General features: G+C 44.7%; 1 protein-coding gene across 5 annotated transcripts in view; it reads left to right on the forward strand.

Annotated features, from left to right (window-relative positions):
* The first annotated feature begins 302 nt into the window (after positions 1-302).
* SOX6 (SRY-box transcription factor 6) overlaps positions 303-20,782 on the forward strand; it is a 548,208-nt gene continuing 527,728 nt past the window's right edge. For 2 of the 5 annotated variants that reach the window (XM_082269783.1, XM_082269788.1), the window contains exon 1: positions 10,095-10,301. The gene's annotated coding sequence lies outside the window, so the exon portion shown is untranslated. Of the gene's footprint in view, positions 412-10,094; positions 10,302-12,873; positions 13,184-15,070; positions 15,090-20,782 lie in introns of those variants that run through there. The other 3 variants (XM_082269784.1, XM_082269785.1, XM_082269786.1) reach the window with 3 other exon arrangements.

The following is a 20,782-nucleotide window of genomic DNA, read 5'->3' on the forward strand; positions in this document are numbered from 1 at the left end:
CACCCCCTCTTCCTCTCTCCTCTCTCCCTCTCCCCCTCTCTCTCTCTTCTCTCTCTCTCTCCCCCTCTCTCTCTCTCTCTCTCTCTCTTCTCTCTATCTCCCCCTCTCTCCATTCTCCCCCTATCTCCATTCTCCCTCTCTCTCTCTCCCCCTCTCTCTCTCCCCCTCTCTCCATTCTCCCCCCCCCCCCCTCCTTGCCCTGTCCTGGTGTGTGAGGAGTGATTATTGGGGGGCAGAGTGGGGGGTGGGTGCAGGTGTGTCAGTGCACAGTTAGTGTTGTGCAGAGTGTCAGTGACGTGGGGAACAAAGGCAGAGTGTGAGGGATGGAGGAGGCTGGCAGATGTAGTCTCAGGCAGTGCCCTCCTCTCTCAGCAGCCTCTCCTATCAGCACAATACAGCAGCCTCTGCACGGTGAGTACTATTCTCTGCCTATTGTTTCTGCACCGGGGCCCTCAGGGGCCCCCCAAACCTGCCCTGATCCCCGGGAAAGTCCCAGCTACAACTTTCAGTTGATCTCCCATTTTCTGCCTGAAGAGCTGACACTCTGTGTATGGTACCTGAAGAGCTGACACTCTGTATATTGTACCCGAAGAGCTGACACTCTGTGTATTGTACCTGAAGAGCTGACACTCTGTGTATTGTATCTGAAGAGCTGACACTCTGTGTATTGTACCTGAAGAGCTGACACTCTGTGTATTGTATCTGAAGAGCTGACACTCTGTGTATTGTACCTGAAGAGCTGACACTCTGTGTATTTTATCTGAAGAGCTGACACTCTGTGTATTGTACCTGAAGAGCTGACACTCTGTGTATTGTACATGAAGTGCTGACAGTCTGTGTATTGTACCTGAAGAGCTGACACTCTGTATATTGTACCCGAAGAGCTGACACTCTGTGTATTGTACCTGAAGAGCTGACACTCTGTGTATTGTATCTGAAGAGCTGACACTCTGTGTATTGTACCTGAAGAGCTGACACTCTGTGTATTTTATCTGAAGAGCTGACACTCTGTGCATTGTACCTGAAGAGCTGACACTCTGTGTATTGTACATGAAGTGCTGACAGTCTGTGTATTGTACCTGAAGAGCTGACAGTCTGTGTATTGTATCTGAAGAGCTGACACTCTGTATATCGTACCTGAAGAGCTGACAGTCTGTGTATTGTACCTGAAGAGCTGACACTTTGTATATTGTACCTGAAGAGCTGACACTTTGTATATTATACCTGAAGAGCTGACAATCTGTATACTGTACCTGAAGAGCTGACACTTTGTATATTGTACCTGAAGAGCTGACACTTTGTATATTGTACCTGAAGAGCTGACAATCTGTATACTGTACCTGAAGAGCTGACACTCTGTGTATTGTACCCGAAGAGCTGACACTCTATACATTGTATCTGAAGAGATGACACTCTGTGTATTGTATCTGAAGAGCTGACACTCTGTGTATTGTATCTGAAGAGCTGACACTTTATGTATTGTACCTGAAGTGCTGACACTCTGTGTATTGTACCTGAAGTGCTGACAGTCTGTGTATTGTACCTGAAGAGCTGACACTCTGTATATTGTACCCGAAGAGCTGACATTCTGTGTATTGTACCTGAAGAGCTGACATTCTGTGTATTGTACCTGAAGAGCTGACACTTTGTATATTGTACCTGAAGAGCTGGCAGTCTGTATACTGTACCTGAAGAGCTGACACTCTGTGTATTGTACCCGAAAAGCTGACACTCTGTACATTGTACCTGAAGAGCTGACAGTCTGTGTATTGTACCTGAAGAGCTGACAGTCTGTGTATTGTACCTGAATAGCTGACACTCTGTGTATTGTACCTGAGGAGTTGACACTCTGTGTATTTTACCTGAAGAGCTGACACTCTGTATATTGTACCTGCAGAGTTGAAACTGTGTATTGTACCTGAGGAGCTGACACTCTGTATTGTATCTGAAGAGCTGACCCTCTGTATATTGTATTCGAGGAACTGACAATGTATTATGCCTGAACCCAGGAGCTGACATTCCAGTGATGCTTTTAGTACAGAGTTGGTTTCATAGTTTGAGCCAAAGAACTGACACTTTAGAAGATGAATAGGTGTTTTTCTCTGTACTTGGAGCCAAGAAACTGACAGCTTGTTTTCTGTATTTTGACTTGTGTAATCTGCAGAGCTGACACTCTAGAGCTGCTTTGTAATGTATTTTCCTCTTCACAGTGGGCAACCTGAGCCGAGGAGCTGACACTCTATAGTGATGTTGTGGATTGCAGATAGTGTGAGCCACGGAGCTGGCACTCTATTATTGCTGTGGATGATGTATTATGAGTTGGGGAGCTGACACTCTAATGATGCTGTGAAGTTCACACTGGGATCTTGACAGTGTACCCCCAGTGTACCCCCAGTGCTGAACAGGGAAGTCCTGGGCTGTGGACAGATGTGCAGCCTGTGTATTATCTATTTACCACCTGCTGCCGGTGTGTGGCCTCATTTTCTCTGAGCTCATCGATCCAATCTGTAGCACCCGCCTGCAGCACCGTCATCCTTCACACTGTACCGATCACTTACCTGCACTACACATACCGCTCACAGTGCTTCCAAATGGACTTACCTCTAACCTACCCTCAGATTGTTTAAGTATATATATATATATATATATATATATATATACACATATATATACTACACCCATATATATACACCCATATAGACCCCTGCTGTATACACTACATCACTACCGACCTATACACAGCACATAGGGCGATGTATCCAATGTGTGACACCTGCTCTGCTCTACAACACTCACCTACCTGCACTACACCGACCCAATGTATAGATCGCATCATCCCTGTACTACATACACCACACCATGACCCAACACATGAAGGTAGGAGACAGACCCACCTACAGACATCTCCCCACTCATCCCTGCACACCTAGTACTTACCTACACCCCACCAACTACCTACCTATATCTAACAGCATATCTATCACTGAAGATACTTACCTACATCACACCAGCTACTTACCTTTTATACATCGCACACATCTAATCCCAGCCTAGGATACAATTATTACTGATTGCGCACATATTGCACAGTGCAGAAATATCAGAGTAGAATATCAGTGCAGAGCATATCGTATGCTGTATACTGCTATATACTACGAGCAATGCAAATATTTCAATCTGTATACAAATAACTTATATATTATAATCCATACAGACTACAAACCTCCCCCCTCTGCACATCACCTACCTAAAATATTTCTACATCTGTGATCCGGAGGACTCCGTATAATTCTAACACACTGCAATGCATTATATATTATAAGTCACTTACCTGTGTGACATTCCTACACAGTATATTTCCTTATCTATATATTAATAATTCATCATGTTATCATATTAATTTAATTTCCTTTCATCCCTTACCAGAGGAGAAATTCTACAAATACAAATTTTACAAATTATATATTTATTATGATCTCTGCAGTCTGTATATTATCTGTTATAAGGGCTTTCCTGGGGAGGGAAGGGGGGCATTTTACCCCACTAAAATGTATATATTTTATAGTTAATAATATATGCAGTCCTTTTATTTTTATTTATTGTACAGTGCATTATATTCTGCGATACCGAATGTTCATTTATATATAAAGCAATCTTCTAAATGTTATATTATAGAGCAGATTATGTACTGCCATCCCTTATATGTTCTCTATTATATTCTCCGCCACCTATTTATTATATTACATCCTGCAATCCCTTATATACTATATACACTACACTGTACTATATTATATACTATATATACTACGCTATATGATATACTATATATACTACACTATACTATATTATATACTATATATACTATATACACTACACTGTACTATATTATATACTATATATACTACACTATATGATATACTATATATACTACACTATACTATATATACTATATACACTACACTATATTATATACTATAATATATACTATATACACTACACTATACTATATTATATACTGTATATACTACATTATATGATATACTATATATACTACACTATACTATAATATATACTATAATATATACTATATACACTACACTATACTATATTATATACTGTATATACTACATTATATGATATACTATATATACTACATTATATGATATACTATATATACGACACTATGTGATATACTATATATACTACACTATACTATATTATATACTATATATACGACACTATATTATATACTATATATACTACAATATACTATAATATATACTATATATACGACACTATATTATACACTATATATACTATACTATACTATATTATATTATATACTATAAATACTACACTGTACTATTTGATATACTATATATATGACACTATACTATAATATATACTATATATACTACACTGTACTATATTATATACTATATATATGACACTATACTATAATATATACTATATATACTGTCTGCGATCCATTCTCAGTCATTTCCTCTCGCTGTCCCTCATCTGGACTCCCCGACACTTCTTATTGTATTATGAAATCTATGTATATATTATATATATTATTATATTCTATTATATTTGCTACATTAAATATTATCTGGAGAAAAGTTGCGATTTTTTGGACATAAATTCTTTTTCGCTCTTTATTAATACTGAATTCAGATTTTCCTGCGGAATCTTCGTTAGAATTCTCTCCGAGTTCCCCGAAATATTCTTCATGATCCGCAAATTATACAGAAATATTTCTTTTATTCCGATTTTATTTCTAAATCCTCTCCAAAATATATTAATAAAATCCGTCTCCGTTTTACAACAATTTTGCTGTAAAAATAATTTAGGATCGGACAATCATTTACCCCGATAATGGTCGTCTAGGGGGGTCGGAGATAATTTTCCTCGATCGGGGGAAATGTGGGTCACATAATTTCCCGGGCGTTTATCGGGTGTTTTTACTCCCGCTTCCGGCGGTTTAGGTTTCAGGTTTTTTTTCACGTTGGATTTTCTGAATTCTGTTCATTATTGCAAAAATCTCCGACAAAATCCGGGTAAAACCAGACCGTGATTCTACCCGAGGAATACCCCGTGTGAGTCCGCAGGTAGGTGCCCCCCCCCCCGGTGCTCCAGGACCTCCACGTTTCCCAAACACCCCTCAATAAAACCCACCAATACCCCCCCATACCCCCCCTAGTACCCAATATATACCCCCATCAGTACTCTCTCTATACCCCCATTATCAAGATATACCCCTTCAGTACCTAATAGATACCCCTTCAGAATTCCCTATACACTCTCCTCAATTACTCTCTACTATACACCCCTCAGGTACTCCTTATACACTCCCCTCCATTACTCCCTACAATACACTCCCCTCCATTACTCCCTATACACTCCCCTCCATTACTCCCTATACACTCCCCTCCATTACTCCCTATACACTCCCCTCCATTACTCCCTATACACTCCCCTCCATTACTCCCTATACACTCTCCTCAATTACTCTCTATACACCCCTCAGGTACTCCCTATACACTCCCCTCCATTACTCCCTATACACTCCCCTCCATTACTCCCTACAATACACTCCCCTCCATTACTCCCTACAATACACTCCCCTCCATTACTCCCTATACACTCCCCTCCATTACTCCCTATACACTCCCCTCCATTACTCCCTACAATACACTCCCCTCCATTACTACCTACAATACACTCCCCTCCATTACTCCCTATACACTCCCCTCCATTACTCCCTATACACTCTCCTCCATTACTCCCTATACACTCCCCTCCATTACTCCCTACAATACACTCCCCTCCATTACTCCCTATACACTCCCCTCCATTACTCCCTATACACTCCCCTCCATTACTCCCTACAATACACTCCCCTCCATTACTCCCTACAATACACTCCCCTCCATTACTCCCTATACACTCCCCTCCATTACTCCCTATACACTCCCCTCCATTACTCCCTATACACACCCCTCCATTACTCCCTATACACACCCCTCCATTACTCCCTATACACTCCCCTCCATTACTCCCTATACACTCCCCTCCATTACTCCCTATACACACCCCTCCATTACTCCCTATACACTCCCCTCCATTACTCCCTACTATACACTCCCCTCCATTACTCCCTACTATACACTCCCCTCCATTACTCCCTAGTATACACTCCCCTCCATTACTCCCTATACATCCCTCAGGTACTCCCTATATACTCCCCTCCATTACTCCCTATACACCCCCGCTCCATTACTCCCTATACATACCTCAGGTACTCCCTATACACCCCCCTCCATTACTTCCTATACATCCCTCAGGTACTCCCTATACACATCCCTCCATTGCTCCCTATACTCTCCCCTCCATTACTCCCTTTACACACCCCTCCGTTACTCCCTATACATCCATCAGGTACTCCCTATACACTCCTCTCCATATACATTCCTCAGGTACTCCCTATACACTCCCCTCCATTACTCTCTATATATCCCTCAGGTGCTCCCTATAAACTACTCTCCATTACTGCCTTCTCCCCTCCATTACTCCCTATACATCCCACAGGTACTCCCTATACACTCCCCTTCATTATTCTCTACATTCCTCAGGTGCTCCCTATACACTCCCCTCCATTACTCCCTATACACTCCCCTCCATTACTCCCTATACTCTCCCCTCCATTACTCCCTATACATCCCTCAGGTACTCCCTATACACTACTCTCCATTACTCCCTTCTCCCCTCCATTTCTCCCTATACATCCCACATGTACTCCCTATACACCCCTCAGGTACTCCCTATACACTCCCCTCCATTACTCCCTACACACTCCCCTCCATTACTCTCTATACATCCCTCAGGTAATCCCTATACATTCCCCTCCAGTACTCCCTATACACTCCCCTCCAGTACTCCCTATACACTCCCCTCCAGTACTCCCTCTATTCCCCTCCTCCAGTACTTTCTCTAATGCCCCTGTAGTACTACCTACACCCCTCTCCATACTTCCTCTATTGCCCCTCTACTATCCCCTCCACCCCTCTCCGTACTTCTTCTATTGCCCCTCTAGTACCCCCTCCACCCCTCTCCATTATTCCTCTATTGCCCCTCTACTATCCCCTCCACCCCTCTCCGTACTTCTTCTATTGCTCCTCTAGTACCCCCTACACCCCTCTCCATACTTCCTCTATTGCTCCTCTAGTACCCCCTACACCCTTCTCCGTACTTATTCTATTGCTCCTCTAGTACCCCCTACACCCCTCTCCAGTACTCCCTCATACACCCCTCTCCAGTACTCCCTCTATTCCCCTCCAGCACTGTCTCTACATCTTTTCCATTACTCTTATTATACCACTCAAGTACTCCTTCTGTATCTCCCTCTATACTCTGTCCAGTACTCAATATACAACCCCCTCCCAATATGCCCTCTACACCCTGTCCAGCACTCTATCTCTACCCCCTCCATTACTACCTATGCAACCCCCTCTAGTATTCTGCCCTTCTCTAGTATTGCCTATATACCTCCCTTTAGCACTGCTTATATACAGTTTTCCCAGTATTGCCCTCCAGTATTCCCCTTTCTGGACCCCCCCCCCATCCGCACTCCCTATATACCCCCGGCATTCCCCTGTGCCCCCACTTCACCCCCTCTATATCTCTGTCATTGCCCTAATCTATATCCCCATCCAGTCCTCCCTCAGTATCTCCAACCAGTACCCCCTCCAGTATTACCTCTATTTCCTACTCCTTCTATAACACCCCAACAGTCACTCTATACTACCTCAAATATTCCCTTTATACTCCTCATTACTCTTTATATAGCCACCCCAAAACTCCCTCCCAACCCCCAATATCCCAGCTCTGCAACATCCCCCCCTCCCCTTCCTAATACACAGTATCTCAATTCTACCTCACCTAGTACCCACTTTATACTACCTCTGCACCCCTAAGTACTCCCTCCATACCCCTTAGAATTCCATCTTTGCCCACAGAGCTTCATCTAAACCCCCTATTACTCCCTTCATACCCCCAGTGTTCACTCTATACCCCCAAAATCCACTCTATACCACCATTACCCACTTTATACTCCACTATGCTCTATCTATACTCCTAGTATCTCCTCTATGCCTGCTACTACCCCCTTATACTGCCCTATCTTCTCTCTATACCTAGCGGTACACCCTCTTTATACCCCCAATGCTCTCTCTATACACCCCTTCTATACTGCCTAATATCCTATATACTCTACAATGCTCCTTCTACATCCTCAGCGCCCCTATATACCCCCCATTATACTCTTTATACTCCCATATGATCTATCTATACTCCTAGTATCTCCTATATGCCTGCTACTACCCTCTTATACTGCCCTATCTTCTCTCTATACCTAGTGGTACACCCTCTATATACCCCCAATGCTCTGTTTAGATTTTTAGAGATCCCCCCCCCCTAACCCTAAGTACCCTCTATCTACCCCAATGCCCTCTATACACTCCATTTCCCTCTATATACACCCAGGTATTTGTATTCAACACATCGTGTTGCTCTCTCACTCCTAATACATTTAAAATTACCCCCCCCCCATGTTCTGTATGTTGCCCCTCATAGTGCCCCCCTCCTCTATACCCCCCCCCCATTCCTCCGGACCACAGAGGGGGTTGATCCGACGCCCAATCCGGGTGTCACAGGGGAAGGGATGGGGGGGGGGGGGGGCACAAAGAGGTCAATAGTTCTCCTTCTCCACCCCCCCCCCAACGCCCCAATCAGCGGGTGATGAGGGGGTTAACATATTTTCTCCTGGAGGGGAGGAGGGTAATAGAGTGTTAATACCCCCAAGCAGGGGGTTAAAGGGGTTAATAGATCCCAATACCTCAACATAGTGCCCCCGTAACCCCCTCCCCTTCCCCCCTCTCTCCGTTTCTGTCCCCCCCCTCTCCGTCACTGCCTCCTCTGTTGCCCTTCTCTCCGGTTTCTGCCCCCTCTCTCCTCCCCATTCCTGGTCTCTGCCCCCCTCCCTGTTCTCTGTCCCCCCCTTATCCGGTCTCTGCCCCCCTTCCCCGGTCTCTGTTCCCCCTCCCAGGTGTCTGTAACCCCCCCCCTCCCCGGTCTCTGCCCCCCCTGTCCAGTTCCAGTCACTGTCCCCCCCTCCCCGGTCTCTGTTCCCCTCCCAGGTGTCTGTCACCCCCCCTCCCCAGTCTCTGCCCCCCTCCCCGGTCTCTGTTCCCCTCCCAGGTGTCTGTCACCCCCCCTCCCCGGTCTCTGCCCCCCTCCCCGGTCTCTGTTCCCCTCCCAGGTGTCTGTCACCCCCCCTCCCCGGTCTCTGCCCCCCCTCTCCAGTTCAAGTCACTGTCCCCCCTTGGTCTCTCTTCCCCCTCTCTGGTCTCTGCCCCCCCTCTCCAGTTCCAGTCACTGCCCCCTCCCCGGTCTCTGTTCCCCCTCCCAGGTGTCTGTCACCCCCCCTCCCCAGTCTCTGCCCCCCCTCCCTGGTCTCTGCCCCCCCTGTCCAGTTCCAGTCACTGTCCCCCCTCCCCGGTCTCTGCCCCCCTCTCCAGTTCCAGTCACTGTCCCCCCCCCCTCCTCGGTCTCTATCCCCCCTTTCCGGTCTCTGTACCCCCTCTCTGGTTTCTGTCCCCCCTCCCAGGTCTCTGTCCCCCCCCCCTCTCCTGTATCTGTCACCCCTCCCCGGCCTCTGCCCCCCCCTCTCTGGTCTCTGCACCTTCTCTCCGATCTCTGTTCCCCCCTCTCTGGTTTCTGTCCCCCCTCTCCTGTCTCTGTCCCCCCTCTCTGGTCTCTTTCCCCCCCTCCCCTGTCTCTGCCCCCCCTCTCCTGTCTCTGTCCCCCCTCTCCTGCCTCTGTCCCCCCTCTCCTGCCTCTGTCCCCCCTCTCTGGTCTCTGTCCCCCCTCCCCTGTCTCTGCCCCCCCTCTCCTGTCTCTGTCCCCCCCTCTCCGGTCTCTGCCCCCCTCCCCTCTCCATGCAGTTCCCGGTCCGTCCTGTGGGGGGCGGTATTGAGCGGCGTTGGGCTCCTCGGTGGATTTCTCTCTCTGACACAATCTCGGGATAAAGTTGAGCAGAAAGTTTCCTCTCCCGGCCGCCCTGACATGAGAAATCCGGCGACTGGCTGCACGGATCCGGGGATGTGCCCCCCGCACTGCTCGGCATGCCAACTTACCCCCCAGGAATGCTGAACTGACCGACAATCATCATCGGATACAATGCCCCCTCCCCCCTCCCGGGCTGCATCGATCGCCATCGATCTGCTATCGGCTGGAAGGTAAATCGGATCTTCTCCTCCATTTCCTCCCTGCGGGGTTCACTTTTCATTGGGGGGGGGGGGAGGGGGCATAGAGTACCTGGAGCCAGTCAGGTGAATGACCCCCCCCCCACCCCAGGTGGGGGCAGTTATTCTGGACCCCCGACATTTATCTCTTATTTGTATTTACTATCAGAAGTCTCTCTGCTGTGGAGGAGGTATATACTGTATATATATATATATACTGCATGTGACACCAGCCGGGAATGACCCCCCCCCCCCCCAGGTGCCTTGTAGCCCCCCATTACCAGAGGGCGGTAATAGAGCATTTCTGGAAGGATCTGACATTCTTTTCTATTCACTATCATTTCTATCTAGTGTTCCATATGTATGTCTTGCAGACCAGATATTATATATGTATATATATATATATAGAAGACGGCACTCAGGTAAATGACCCCCCAGGGTACCCTCTTTACCCCCCCCCCCCCATCATGATCATTGATTTCCTTTGCATGTTATTTGTAGTTATACACTTCCAGCATTTGTATTCAGCAAATATGTGCCTGATGTACAACAGATATGAAGTATATATAGTATATATAGGTCACCATCCAAGTGAATGACCCCCAGGGACCTCCTTCTCCCCTCCCCCTCCATCAGAGAATTTATTGATAATTTATCTCCATTTCATATTATTTGTACTTAGACGCCTCAAGCATTCGTATTCAGCAAATGTGTGGCTGTTATAGAACAGATTACAGTATATATAGGTCGCCATCTAAGTGAATGACCCCCCAGGGGCATCGTCATTGATCTATTAGTGGAGGGCGGTGAGGCCATATTTATGGAAGGCTGTGCAGACATTGATCCTTATTGATTATTTTTTGTATTTAGTATAAGATTAGTTACTCTTTTAGAACAGATAATATAAATATATTTACAGTATAAAGATGTGACACCATCCAGGTGAATGACCCCCAGGTGTCCTGTCATTGGTCTATTAGTGGAGGGCGGTGAAGCCATATTTATGGAAGGTTGTGCAGACATTGATCCCCCATTGATTTGTATTTATTATCAGATTAGTTTCTCTTCTAGAACAGTTAATATAAATATAATATATATACAGTATATATATGTGACACCATCTAGGTGAATGGCCCTCGGGTGCCCTGTCATTGGTCTATTAGTGGAGGGCGGTGAGGACATATTTATGGAAGGTTGTGCAGACATTGATCCTTATTGATTTGTATTTTGTATCAGATTTGCTTCTCTTTTAGAACAGATAATAAGAATATACACAGTGTATATATATATATATATATATGTGTGTGTGTGTGACATCATCCAGGTGAATGGCCCTCGGGTGCCCTGTCATTGGTCTATTAGTGGAGGGCGGTGAGGCCATATTTATGGAAGGTTATGCAGACATTGATCATTATTGATTTTTATTTATATTTAGTATCAGATTAGTTCCTCTTCTAGAACAGATAATATAAATATAATATATATATACAGTATATATATGTGACATCATCCAGGTGAATGACCCCCGGGTGCCCTGTCATTGGTCTATTAGTGGAGGGCGGTGAGGCCATTATTTTGGAAGGTTGTGCAGACATTGACCCCCCATTGATTTTTATTTGTATTTATTATCAGATTAGTTCCTCTTCTAGAACAGATAATATAAATATAATATATATACAGTATATATATATATATGTGACACCATCCAGGTGAATGACCCCCGGGTGCCCTGTCAGTGGTCTATTAGTGGAGGGTGGCGAGGACATATATATGGGAAGGTTGTGCAGACATTGATCCCCATTGATTATTATTTATAATTAGTATCAGATTAGTTTCTTTTTTAGAACAAATAATATAAATATAAATATAAATATATATATTTATGTGTGACATCATCCAGGTGAATGGCCCCCAGGTGCCCCGTGGTCATTGTATTAGTGGAAGGTGATGAGGATCAGATCCTCTTCTACAGATATTTCCTAAATAAGTGACACCATTCGGAGAAGAAACATGTTTTTTCTTCTATGAAAGGATCGCACATGATGATTTATCTGCCGCCAGCATCGGGCGATCGCCGCGTGCGATCAGATTAGAGGGGCGGCACGTCAGTTGACAATGGGGCGTTTGTGTGATTTTTGTGACTTTTTCTCAGGTTTTCTAAGGACAATAGAGACAGGAGGGAGCTGCGAGTGTGTAGAGGGAGGCCTGAGCCATGTAGATTATTCTTCTCCTTGGGGAGTTTCCTAAATACAGACCTGACAGTCTCTGCTAGATAAAAGGCCCCCGTGCCCTGTCCTGTATCGATAGCGCTTGTATTGTGCATCGCCAACCGACCCTCGTGGCCTGGAATCCTCCCGTATGATTTATTATTTATCATATTTTTATTATTAGCATTCTGCTTCCCCCCCTGAAAAATACTTTCAGTTTTAAGTTTGAACCCCCCCAGGAGTATTGCACAATTGCACCGAGCTTTCATTTGTAGTTTATCCCCCCCCCCCCCCATAAAACCAGAGGAAAACATTTTTAAAGGTTTTTTGAATGCTGTCAGATGTGCGGAGCACGCTCAGAGTTTGGTGTTGCAGAGCCTCCAGCGCAGGCAGCCGAGCCCCTATAAAGTGCTGATGGATCGTCTGTCGATCGCAGTAATTGTTGCGGCGTTTGCGGGGCGATGAGCCCTCCACAAGACGTGAGACCAGCGCAGGCGGAACCCCCCGGGGAGGCTTGTGCCGACTTCTTAGGTGGGGAGGTATTCTTGTGTGAAGCGAGGACGGGCTGTCAGTAAAACAATCTGTTGGCCCGGGCCTGTGCAGGGCGAAGTTGATCCCCTCGTGGTATTTTGTTTTCAACAGTTGCTGTACTCGAAGTTCCCTCATAAGGTAAGGTGGCACGGCCTCTCCAAGGGGCTTTAAAATGCCACATTTAAAATTAGCCTGCCGATTCAGCAGATTGTATCCATTGCTAAACTGGGCTATGCTTGTGTGTGTCCCATTTCAATAGGCTCTATTCAGAATTAGCCCGTTCAACGGCTTCCACCGCGCAGGCTAATTTAGAATAGATATTGCACACAACACAAAGATGCTTTTTTTGTTGGATTGGGGGTGAAAAGGGGGGGGGGGAATAAATACATTTTCACAGGCGAAAAAGTCCGTCCCTGTCCTCAGATGTCATCCACATTTATTTCTGACGTGTAAATAAAGATGCAGAATTTAGATGTTTGTTGTGGCCTTTGGGATCCAAATTATAATTTTCTCATGAGTTTGGGGATTGTTACAATGTTATTTATTTGGTGAGTCTGAGTGTTACATTGTTATTTATTTGGTGAGTCTGAGTGTTACATTGGTATTTATTTGGTGAGTCTGAGTGTTACATTGGTATTTATTTGGTAAGTTAGAGGGTTGTTACAATTAATTTGTTTGGTGAGTCTGAGCGTTACAATGTTATTTATCTGGGAAGTCTGAATGTTACAATGTTATTTATTTGGGAAGTCTGGATGTTACATTGTTATTTAGTTGGTGAGCCTGAGGGTTGTTACAATGTTATTTGTTGGTGAGTTTGAGTGTTACAATGTTATTTATTTGGTGACTGAGTGTTACATTGTTATTTATCTGGTAAGTCTGGGGGTTGTTACAATGTTATTTATTTGGTGAGTCTGGATGTTACAATGTTATTTATTTGGTGACTCTGGATGTTACATTGTTATTTATTTGGTGACTCTGAATGTTACAATGTTATTTATTTGGTGACTCTGAATGTTACAATGTTATTTATTTGGTGAGTCGGCGTGCATTCTGCAGGAATATTGTTTTTCTAGTGAGTCTTTGCGTTGCCAGAATATTATTTGTCAGAATATTATTTTTGATGAGTCTGAACATTATTTATTTTTCTTGCTGTTTTTTTTTTTTTTCGGTAGCCGGTTGAGTTTTTTTTATTTGGCGTCAGAAGTTTGCGGGTTGAGGGGTGGAAGCGGCCTGTCTGGACGAGGGACACTTGAGATCTGTGGAAGCCTCCGGTGAATAAAGCGTTTTTGTGATCCATCTTCTGCAGCAATTCTCAGCTCTGCAGGAAAACCTTTTAGGATCAGCTGAGCACAAAGGACTTTCCATTCTAGGTATGTCACTTTGCCGATATGCCACCGGCCTCCGCTGGCTTTAATGTACCTCCTAAAGAGATCGCCAGCTTGTGCGCTTCATTAACCGCTCCCCCCGACCCTCAGGCACATGGCAGGGAAGCGGGGAACGTGTTAAAAATATTGCAAATAAAGCCACGGGGTCAATGGCTTCTTAACGTTCGGCGTAGACCTGTCACCTTCGCTAAAGCGCTGCTTGTTTTATCGTTATGCAGAGAATAGAGAAACACCGCAGAGCGTCTGCTGGAAAGGACACAAGTGCCAGGATAAATGGGGGGGGGGGGTGTTATTCCAGCACAAGTACCTTAGAGTGTGAGCTCTTGTGCTCGGGCCCTTTGTTAATCATGTTGTGTTGGTTATATGATTCACCCAGATGGTACAATGCTGCATTGCTGATGATGTGTGAATAAAGAATTAGAATAACGGCGAGAGAAAATAACGTCTTTCTGCTGAACGGGGGAACCGTGTTGGGGACGTCGTGTCGTATTATTAGTAAAAAACGATGAATTCTGTGTTTGTGGGGAAGGTGATTTTTAGTGCCGCCATGCGTTACCTCGTTAGACGCCATTATGTTATACGGTGCGGCGTCCTGGTCAGGAAGAGGTTAACGAATGTCAGCGTTAGGACTTCTTACATATTTACGGCCACAACTGCAGGTATTTTACTGCGTCACCTGGGTTAGAAAACGCAGACTCAGTATGTATAGATATCGTCCGGATCAGGGGGTGCACGGCCTGCGGGCGCAGGGTGGGCTGTGCGGGGGTCGCTGTGTACGCGGGCAAGAAAGAGAAACATTTTGGTTGTGGCAGACGCTGTAAAAGCTGAAGAACAAACGAGCTTTGTGTGAATTCGCAGATGGATTTCAGAATTTATAGACGCAGGAATATCGGAGACGTGTCAGAGAACCCGCAGAATACACACCCCATACATTCATATAGAGAAGATTGTACGCAGGGAACAAACGTTACAACAATGTATCAGAAATCGTATCATTGTGTATTGGCAGATAACGCACATTCCGGGGTAATAAAATAGATATACATTGATTGATACAATATAGATAGACATGAAGATTTATTTATATGATATAGATAGATGGGCACATTGATTGATTGATAGGCTATAGGTAGACATGGAGATTAATTGATAAGATAGAAATAGACACATAGATTGATACAATGTAGATAGACAAATAAATTAATTGATACATTATAGATTGATAGAAAATAGATGGACTGGTAGCTTGGTTGATTCCTATCCATATCCTTATGGATAGACAAATTGATTGATTGGACATAAATAGACACATTTATTGATTTATTTATTATTATTATTTATTGATTGATTGATTGATAGGACATACACAATAATTGATTGATTGACAGAGCATGGATATACACAATGATTGATTGATTGATTGATTGATTGATTGATTGATAGGGCATGGATACACATATAGATTGACAGAACATGCATAGACACATTGATTGATAGGACATGCATAGACACATTGATCGATTGATTGATAGGAAATGGATATACACATAGATTCATAGGACATCGATAGACACATTGATTGATTGATTGATTGGACATGGATACACCCATAGATTGATAGGACATGCATAGACACATTGATTCATTGATAGGACATGGATAGACACAGAGATGCATAGGACATGGATAGACACAATGATTGATTGATTGATTGATTGGACATGGATACACACATAGATTGATAGGACATGCATAGACACATTGACTGATATGACATGGACAGACACATAGATTGATAGGGTATTGGTAGACACATAGATTGATTGATGGATTGATTGGACATGGAAGGACACATTGATTGATAGGATATGGATAGACACATTGATTGATTGATTAATTGATTGATTGGAAATGGATAGACACCTTGATCGATAGGATATGGATTGACACATTGATTGATAGGACATGGATAGACACATTGATTGATAGGACATGGATAGACACATTGATTGATAGGACATGGATGAACACATCGATTGATAGTCTATTGATAGACACATATCAACCCTCATTTTTATGAGTTTACTGAACGCAAATATTAGGACTCCAGTCATATAAAAGGAGAATTTGCAGCGTTGTTGGAATCTGAATCTTTCTCTATACGACATTCGTTAATCGTGTTTTTCTACAGACGGCTCTCTATAGCCGCCGCCATACATGGGCTCTGTGCCCTCTCCTCCTACAGACTGTAAACCTTGTGTTAATTTTCTGCTTTCACGCGGCCTTCGTGTTTTGGGGGCTGATAGGTGTCATGTCCGCGTCCAGTGCGCGCTGACCTGGACATTTACCTGCTCCGCCATGTCTGTCTGGATGACACACTGATTTATTGTCTACATAGAGGAGCTGTGCAGGGAAAGTGCACTTGTGGGGAAAATGAAGTGTTGTGAAAAGGAATTGTAGAGGAAATAGACGGGGAATGAAGAACGAGGAGGTGTCAGGAGGGATATGAATGGAAAGACGGGGAATAAAGAATGAGGAGATGGCAGGAGTGATAGTAATGGAAAGACAGGGAATAAAGAATGAGGAGACATCAGGAGAAATAGGAATAGAAAGACAGGGAATGAAGAATGAGGAGAAGTCAGGAGGGATAGGAATGAAAAGATGGGGGATGACGAACAAGGAGACGTCAGGAGAGATGGGAATGAAAAGACAGGGAATGAAGAACGAGGAGACGTCAGGAGGGAAAGGAATGGAAAGACGGGGAATGAAGAACGAGTAGACATCAGGAGGGAAGGGAATAGAAAGGCAGGGAATGAAGAACTGGGAGACATCAGGAGGGATGGGAATGGAAAGACAGAGAATGAAGAATGAGGAGACATCAGGAGGGATGGGAATGGCAAGAAGAAGAATGAAGAACGAGGAGACATCAGGAAGGATGGGAGTGGAAAGACGGGGGATGAAGAGCTGGGAGACGTCAGGAGGCATAGGAATGGAATGATGCAAAATGAAGAACGAGGAGACGTCAGAAGGGATAGGAATGGAAAGATGGGGAATAAAGAACGAGGAGATGTCAGAAGGGATTGGAATGGAAAGACGGGGAATGAAGAACGAGGATACATCAGGAGGGATAGAAATGGAAAGATGGGGAATGAAGAATGAGGAGACGTCAGGAGGGATAGGAATGGAAAGATGGGGAATGAAGATGAAGGAGACATCAGGAGGGATAGGAATGGAAAGATGGGGAATGAAGATGAAGGAGACATCAGGAGGGATAGGAATGGAAAGATGGGGAATGAAGAACGAGGAGACGTCAGGAGGGATAGGAATGGAAAGATGGGGAATGAAGAATGAGGAGAAGTCAGGAGGGATAGGAATGAAAAGATGGGGGATGAAGAACAAGGAGACGTCAGGAGAGATGGGAATGAAAAGACAGGGAATGAAGAACGAGGAGACGTCAGGAGGGAAAGGAATGGAAAGACGGGGAATGAAGAACGAGTAGACATCAGGAGGGAAGGGAATAGAAAGGCAGGGAATGAAGAACTGGGAGACATCAGGAGGGATGGGAATGGAAAGACAGAGAATGAAGAATGAGGAGACATCAGGAGGGATGGGAATGGCAAGAAGAAGAATGAAGAACGAGGAGACATCAGGAAGGATGGGAGTGGAAAGACGGGGGATGAAGAACTGGGAGACGTCAGGAGGCATAGGAATGGAATGATGTAAAATGAAGAACGAGGAGACGTCAGAAGGGATAGGAATGGAAAGATGGGGAATAAAGAACGAGGAGATGTCAGAAGGGATTGGAATGGAAAGACGGGGAATGAAGAACGAGGATACATCAGGAGGGATAGAAATGGAAAGATGGGGAATGAAGAATGAGGAGACGTCAGGAGGGATAGGAATGGAAAGATGGGGAATGAAGATGAAGGAGACATCAGGAGGGATAGGAATGGAAATATGGGGAATGAAGAACGAGGAGACGTCAGGAGGGATAGGAATGGAAAGATGGGGAATGAAGAAGAAGGAGAGATCAGGAGGGGTAGGAATGGAAAGATGCGGAATGAAGAACGAGGAGACATCAGGAGGGATTGGAATGGGAAGACAGGGAATGAAGATGAAGGGGGTGTCAGGAGGGGTAGGAATGGAAAGATAGGGAATGAAGAATTAGAAGACTACAAGAGGGACAGGAATGGAAAGATGTGGAATGAAGAACGAGGAGACCTCAGGAGGGATAGGAATGGAAAGATGAGGAATAAAGAATGGGGGGGCATCAGGAGGGATAGGAATGGGAAGACAGGGAATGAAGAACGAGGAGATGTCAGAAGGAATAGAAATAGAAAGATGGGGAATAAAGAATGAGGAGATATCAGGAGAGATAGGAATGGAAAGACGGGGAATGAAGAACGAGAAGACGTCAGGAGGAATAGGAATGGAAGGATGGGGAATGAAGAACAAGGAAATGTCAGGAGGGATAGGAATGGAAAGACAGGGAATGAAGAATGAGGAGGTATCAGGAGGAAAAGGGATGGAAAGATGGGGAATGAAGAATGAGGAAATGTCAGGAGGGATAGGAATGGAAAAACAGGGAATGAAGAAGAAGGAGCTGCCAGGAGGGATATGAATGGAAGGACGGGGAATGAAGAACGAGTAGATGTCAGGAGGGATAGGAATAGAATGATGGGGAATGAAGATGAAGGCGTCAGGAGGGATAGGAGTATAAAGGTGGGGAATGAGGATCAAGGAGATTTCAGGAGGGATAGGAATGGGAAGACAGGGAATGAAGATGAAGGTGTTGTCAGGAGGGATAGGAATAGAATGATAGGGAATGAAGAACGAGGAGATGTCAGGTGGGATAGGAATAGGATTATGGGGAATGAAGAATGAGGAGGTGTCAGGAAGGATAGGAATAGAATGATGGGAAAAGAAGAACGAGGAGGTGTCAGGAGGGATATTAATAGAATGATGGGGAATGAAAAACGAGGAGGTGTCAGGAGATAAAGGAAAAGAATGATGGGGAATGAAGAACGAGGAGGTGTCAGGAGGGATAGGAATAGAATGATGGGGAATGAAGAACGAGGAGGTGTCAGGAGGGATAGAAATAGAATAATGGGGAATGAAGAACGGGGAGATGTCAGGAGGGAAAGGAATAGAATGATGGGGAAGAAAGAACAAGGAGATGTCAGGAGGGATAGAAATAGAATGATGGGGAATGAAGAACGAGGAGGTGTCAGGAGGGATAGGAATAGAATGATGGGGAATGAAGAGTGAGGAGGTGTCAGGAGGGTTAGGAATAGAATTATGGGGAATGAAGAGTGAGGAGGTGTCAGGAGGGTTAGGAATAGAATGATGGGGAATGAAGAACGAGGAGGTGTCAGGGGGGATAGGAATAGAATGATAGGGAATGAAGAACCAGGAGGTGTCAGGAGGGATAGGAATAGAATGATGGGGAATGAAGAGTGAGGAGGTGTCAGGAGGGTTAGGAATAGAATTATGGGGAATGAAGAGTGAGGAGGTGTCAGGAGGGTTAGGAATAGAATGATGGGGAATGAAGAACGAGGAGGTGTCAGGGGGGATAGGAATAGAATGATAGGGAATGAAGAACGAGGAGGTGTCAGGAGGGTTAGGAATAGAATGATGGGGAATGAAGAACGAGGAGGTGTCAGGGGGGATAGGAATGGAAAGAAATGTGTGTAGGGAGAGCAGAAAGAAAGTGATAAAACTTTGGAGGAATGGGAGGAAGAGTACGAGGAGCGCAGACAATGCTGCATAATGAGGAAAGGGTAAGGGATGAGGAGGGGAAGATGATGTGTGTTAGGAAGCAATCATGGCAGGTAAGATGACAAATGACAGAATGGAACGACAGATGATAGGATAAGAAGATGACAGGATGGGATTACAGATGATAAATTGAGAAGATGACAGGATGGGATGACAGGATGGGATGACAGATGATGACAGGATGGGATGACAGATGATGACAGGATGGGATGATGGCGGGGCGGGAATGATTTTCTCAGGGGGTGAGATGGGAACGGATGACAGGATGGAGATTTGGGAGATTGATAGAAGAATGGAATTATGTATTTAAAAAGCAATGTTTGTGGGTGAAATGAGAGATGACAGAAAAGGATAGTGCATTAAGATAGATGATAGGATAGGATGCTGACAGGATAAGAATGATAAATGATAGGATGGGATGATGACAGGATGAGTATGATAGATGACAGGATGAGGATGATAAATGATAGGATATGATGACAGGATGAGGATGATAGGTGACAGGATGGGATGATGACAGGATAAGGATGATAGATTATAGGATGGGATGGCAGGATGAGGATGATGGATGATA

This window comes from Pelophylax lessonae, assembly GCF_965119305.1.
Source record: "Pelophylax lessonae genome assembly, chromosome: 10".
Taxonomy (NCBI): Eukaryota; Metazoa; Chordata; class Amphibia; order Anura; family Ranidae; genus Pelophylax; species Pelophylax lessonae.